Source organism: Macaca fascicularis, chromosome 2, assembly GCF_037993035.2.
Source record: "Macaca fascicularis isolate 582-1 chromosome 2, T2T-MFA8v1.1".
Classification (NCBI taxonomy): domain Eukaryota; kingdom Metazoa; phylum Chordata; class Mammalia; order Primates; family Cercopithecidae; genus Macaca; species Macaca fascicularis.
In genome coordinates, this window is record NC_088376.1 from 81693622 (window position 1) to 81699621 (window position 6000).

Genomic DNA, 6000 nt, shown 5'->3' on the forward strand with positions numbered 1-6000 from the left:
TAAAGAATACGGGCGCGGTGGCTCGCCTGTAATCCCAGCACTTTGGGAGGTTGAGGAGGGTCTCTTGAAGCGAGGAGTTCAAGTTTGAGCCTTGGCAACAAAGTGAGACCCTGACTCTACCAAAAAAAAAACCCAACAACAACAATAATAATAATAAAAATTTTGAAGAATATCTAAAATATAGCAAAGTCTATGCAAACTGCAGAGTGGTTTCAAAGAAAATACCCACGAGGATTGGAGGCTGAGGTCTCAGGGGGAAAGGACATTCAGGGCTGGCTGCAGGGCTTGTTGCCTGGGAGCTTTGGAGTTTGGGGGTCCCAACAAGCAGTGCCTCTCTCCAGCTGAATGATAGTGTTCAGATGCCAGTGAATGAGTGGTTAAGGAATCATCCTGACTACCCTAGGCATATCATTCATGGCTTCAATATGAATTTGCTGAGCGCTTAGTAGGAACTGCAAACTTGAATACCACAAGTAACAAGCAGAAACAGCCACCAGTTTGCTGGTGTGGTCTGCTAAATGCCAACAACTCAGGTGTGTGAGACAAACACATAAAGATGAGTAAAATAACACATTTCAATATAAATATGAAATAGTAAAGATGAGTCCTTGTCTTCCAAGAAGTAGCAGAGGGGGTTTTATGGACATTTGCATACAATATAATAAGTGTTCTGAAGGTGGGGACAATGGCTCACCCTCATAATCCCAGCACTTTGGGAAGTGAAGTCGGGGGGATTGCTTGAGCCCGGGAGTTTGAGACCAGCCTAGGCAACATGGGGAAACCCCATCTCTACAAAAACTACAAATATTAGCCGGATGTCATGGTGTGCACCTGTGGTCCCGGCTACTCAGGAGGCTAAGGAAAAAGTGTTCTGAAACAGATTTAGTAAGTGCTTTGGAAACTTTAAAGTTCAAGGTGTATAATAAATCTTTACCACCCTTTACAGAAAAAAAAAAAAAAGCATATGAACCATAGACAATGTCTCTTTTTGCATTTTGTGAGATGATGGAGTCACAATAATTTCAAGAACTGAAAATGAAGTATTGATACAAATCCATCCTGAAGTGTAATATGGTCTAATGAAAAGTATACTTAATCTTAGAAATCCTGTATTCCAGGATGTGCCTAAGGAAGGGAAAAGAACATTTCCTTTCTATGTGAGCTTAAATTGTCCCTTTGCCTGCTTTTCCCATCTGGTAACATCTTTTTTATCTTGTCTTCCTAATAACAAGCAGTACTATCTACTACTACTTCTAGAATTCATTGAGAAAGTCTTTTTTTAAAAGTCCCTGTAGGCCAGGCACAGAGGCTCACTCCTGTTATCCCAGCAATTTGGGAGGCCGAGGCAGGCGGATAACCTGAGGTCAGCAGTTCAAGACCAGCCTGGCCAACATGGTGAAACCCCATCTCTACTAAAAATACAAGAATTAGCTGGGTGTAGTGGCACCCGTTTATAATCCCAGCTATTCCAGAGGCTGAGGCAGGAGAATCACCTGAACCTGGGAGATGGAGGTTACAGGGAGATAGTGCCACTTCATTACAGCCTGGGAAACAGAGTGAGACTCCATCTCAAAAGAAAATAAAAAGTCCTGTAGATGCTTTAAAATATTACTGCTTTTTCTTTCATTCTGACTTGCTCATAGATCATTGTTATTAAACTTTTTTTTTTTAATTGAGACAGTCTCGCTCTGTCATCCAGGCTGGAGTGCAATGACATGATCTCGGCTCACCACAACCTCCACCTCCCGGGTTCAAGCGATTCTCATGCCTCAGCCTTCCGAGTAGCTGGGATTACAGGCACGCACCACCACGCCCGGCAAACTTTTTTTATATTTTTGGTAGAGACGAGGTTTCACCATGTTGGCCAGGCTGGTCTCGAACTCCTGACGTCAGGTGATCCACCAGCCTCGGCCTCCCAAAGTGCTGGGATTACAGGCGTGAGCCACTGCACCGAGCCTTTTATTAAACTTCCAAGAATCGGCCGGGCGCGGTGGCTCACGCCTGTAATCCCAGCACTTTGGGAGGCCGAGGCCGGTGGATCACCTGACGTCAGGAGTTCGAGATCAGCCTGGCCAACATGGTGAAACCCCGTCTCTACAAAAAATACATAAATTAGCCCAGCCATAGTGGCATGTGTCTGTTATCCCAGCTACTCTGGAGGCTGAGGCATGAGGATTGCTTGAACCCGGGAAACGGAGGTTGTGGTAAGCGGGGATGGTGCCACTGCACTCCAACCTGGCAACAAAGCGAGACTCTGTCTAAAAAAAAAAACAAAAACAAAAAAGAAAACCATAACAAAAAAACCACAGAACTTTAAAGAATCAACTATACATTGGTATTGCTAAAACTATTTTGTTCAGAGAAATAAAAGTGAAGAAAGCACAGTCTTAGGCCTAAACATGGAAAATGCATAAATCAAAGATGTATTTGGGATACATAGGCCAAAATTGTTCTTTTTTATCCCCCTTTCGCTTGAACATCTAGGTCCTATATCCCTAGTGTTACCTCGTACAGATTGCCTTTAAAAATGAGAATATAGGCTGGGCATGGTGGCTCACGCCTATAATCCCAGCACTTAGGGAGGCCGAGACGGGCAGATCACAAGGTCAGGAGATTGAGACCATCCTGGCCAACATGGTGAAACCCCGTCTCTACTAAAAATACAAAAAAAATTAGCCGGGCATAGTGGCGGGCGCCTGTAGTCCCAGCTACTCGGGAGGCTGAGGCAGGAGAATGGCGTGGACCCGAGAGGCAGAGCTTGCAGTGACCCGAGATCATGCCAATACACTCCAGCCCGGGCAACTGAGCGAGACTCTTGTCTCAAAAAAAAAAAAGAGAGAATATATGTCCGGGCACGGTGGCTCATGCCTGTAATCCCAGCACTTTGGGAGGCCAAGATGGGCAGATCGCCTGAGGTTGGGAGTTTGAGACCAGCCTGGCTAGCATGGTGAAACCTGGTCTCTACTAAAAATACAAAAATTAGCCAGGCGTGTTGGCAGGCGCCTGTAATCCCAGCTACTTGGGAAGCTGAGGCAGAAGAATTGCTTGAACCCAGGAGGCAGAGGTTGCAGTGAGCTGAGATCACGCCATTGCACTCCAGCCTGGGCAACAGAGGGAGACTCCATCTAAAAAAAAAAGGTGGAGTGGGGTGGGGGGAGTATATGTTGGGTAAAATCAGAATAGTATTGTTTTTAGAAACATTTCGATGCTCAATACTTATTATAACAGCTAACACTTGTATTGCCTTTTATAAAGTGCAAAGGATTTCCATAAAACTCATTTGTTGATCTTCACAATAACTCTGTGATACAGTTATCATGATTTCCATTTAGCATGGAAGTATAGTGAGGTTCAAGGTAATTAAGCGCCTTGGGTGACTGCTAACGTGTACCAGAAGTGGAGTTCTAATTTAAGGTTGCCATCTCCAAAGCTAAGTTTTGTTCACTACATCATTCAGCAAACCACTATGCAAAACATTAAAGGGGACAAAGTATGATGAAAAACTACTCTCAAGAAACTTACCGGCCAGGCACGATGGCTTATGCCTATAATCCCAGCACTTTGGGAGGCAGAGGCAGGCGGATCACCTGAGGTCAGGAGATTTAAGACCGGCCTGGCCAACATGGTGAAACCCCATCTCTACAAAAATACGAAAATTGGTTGGGCACGATGGTCCAATCACAGCTACTCAGGAGGCTGAGGCAGGAGAATCACTTGAACCCGGGAGGCGGAGGTTGCAGTGAACTGAGATCGCGCCATTGCACTGTTGCCTGGGTGACGAAGCGAGACTTCGTCTCCCCCCCAAAAAAAAAAGAAGCAGCTTATCAATTGTCTGATCAAACAGAAGGTATTTCACCTCGATTATTTCCTAGGGGAAAAAAATGTCTATGGTATGCTATGCTAGCAGGTTGGACTTTCTCAATTTTTGCAGGAACCATTACCTTGGAAAAGTACAAAGATCCTATTTTATTTTAGAAAAACCCCTCTAGTTTTGTGAACGATGGATTGGAGGAAAGTGTAACTGGGGAGAGGATCAGTTGGGAAACTGTGCATTAATCCTTATAGAAATAATAAGGGTTAGGGGAAGGAGAGGGAGGGCTAAATTAAACTTTTAGTTCCTTAGTGGCACAGTCACATTTCGGGTATTCAATAGGTACAAACGGCTAGTGGCTACCATATTGGACAGTACAGATGTAGAACATTTCCATCATCACAGATAGTTCTACTGGACAGCACTGGCCTGGTCTGTTGATCAGGGGTTGCCAAACAACAGCCCACAGACTAAGTCTAGACTGTAACTTGTTTTTGTACTGCCTGCAAGCTAAGAATGGATTTTTACATTCTCTAATAATTGGAAAAAAATCAAAAGAATCATATGTTGTGACATGTGAAATTTATGGATTTCAGTGTCCATAAATAAAGTATTATTGGAACACAGCCACACTAATACCTTTATGTATTATCTGTGGCTGCTTTTATGCTACAAGGGCAGAGTTGAATAGCTGTGACAGACACCATGATGGTCCACAAAGCGTAGTATGTGTACTATCTAGCCTTTTTTTGTTTTGTTTTGTTTTGAGACCAAGTCTCACTCTGTTGCCCGGGCTGGAGTGCAGTGGCACTATCTCAGCTCACTGCAACCTCTACCTCCTGGGTTCAAGTGATTCTCTGCCTCAGCTTCCCAAGTAGCCGGGAATACAGGTGTGAGCCACCACGCCTGGCTAACTTTTGTATCTTTTGTACAGACGGGGTTTCACCATGTTGTCCAGGCTGGTCTCGAACTCAAACTCCTGACCTCAAGTGATCTGCCCACCTCGGCCTCCCATAGTGCTGAGATTACAGGAATAAGCCACCGCGCATGGCCCTATCTAGCCTTTTACAGAAAAAGTTTGCTGATTATTCTACATCATTGACAACCCTGCACTGGGTTCTTTCAGAGTGCTTAATAGAGCACACACACTATCGATGCCTCAGTTGGACCACAATTGCTCTCATAGGATATAATGTGATGAGACAAAAAGTCCAACAGACTTAGATCTAAATGCTGGGCTCACTCCTTTACCAAATGAGCCATGTGCAGCAAGTAATTTAATTGGTTCGAGTTTCTTGGGGTTTTTCTGGTTTTTGTTTTTGTTTTTGTTTGAGACAGAGTCTCATTCCGTTTCTTAGGCTGGAATGGTGTTGCGATCTCAGCTCACTGCACCTTCTGCCTCCTGGGTTCAAGCAATTCTCCTGTCTCAGCCCCCCGAGTAGTGGGGACTACAGGTGCCTGCCACCATGCCCGACTAATTTTTGTGTTTTTAGTAGATATGGGGTTTCACCTTGTCGGTCAGGCTGGTCTCCAACTCCTGACCTCAGGTGATCCATCCGCCTTGGCCTCCCAAAGAACTGGGATTACAGACATAAGCCACCGTGCCCGGCCCAAGTTTTATTTTATAATGTGAAGAAAAAAGGGGATGATAATACCTCACAAGATTGTTGTAAAGTCTAAAAAAGTCTTCTCTTTCTTTTTTCATTTAATTCTTTTTAGAGACAATCTTGCTATGTTGCCCAGGCTGGCTGGAGTGCAGTGGCTTCTCACAGGTATGAACATAGCTCATTGTAGCCTTGAATTCCTGGGGCTCAAGTGATCTTCCTGCTTCAGCCTCCCGAACAGCGGGAACTACAGGCACTCACCACCATGCACCTATTTTTTTTTTTTTAACTATTTATCAAGGTCCTCCTTCATCTAGATTTGCTCAATAAATACGATTGAACATGCATAATAATCAATCAGTTTTAAATGCTTGTTGAGAGGATGAAGACTTGAATATTTGGTTGAATAAGACAAAATTTCAGTATAGCCTGTGAATTTGAATGACACATAGATAGACTTGCTTTCTCTTTAATACTCTAAAATCAAATACTTTTTTTTTTTTGAGACAGAGTCTCACTCTGTCACCCAGGCTGGAGTGCAGTGGCCCAATCTGGATCTTGGCCTTGGCTCACTGCAAGCTCCAC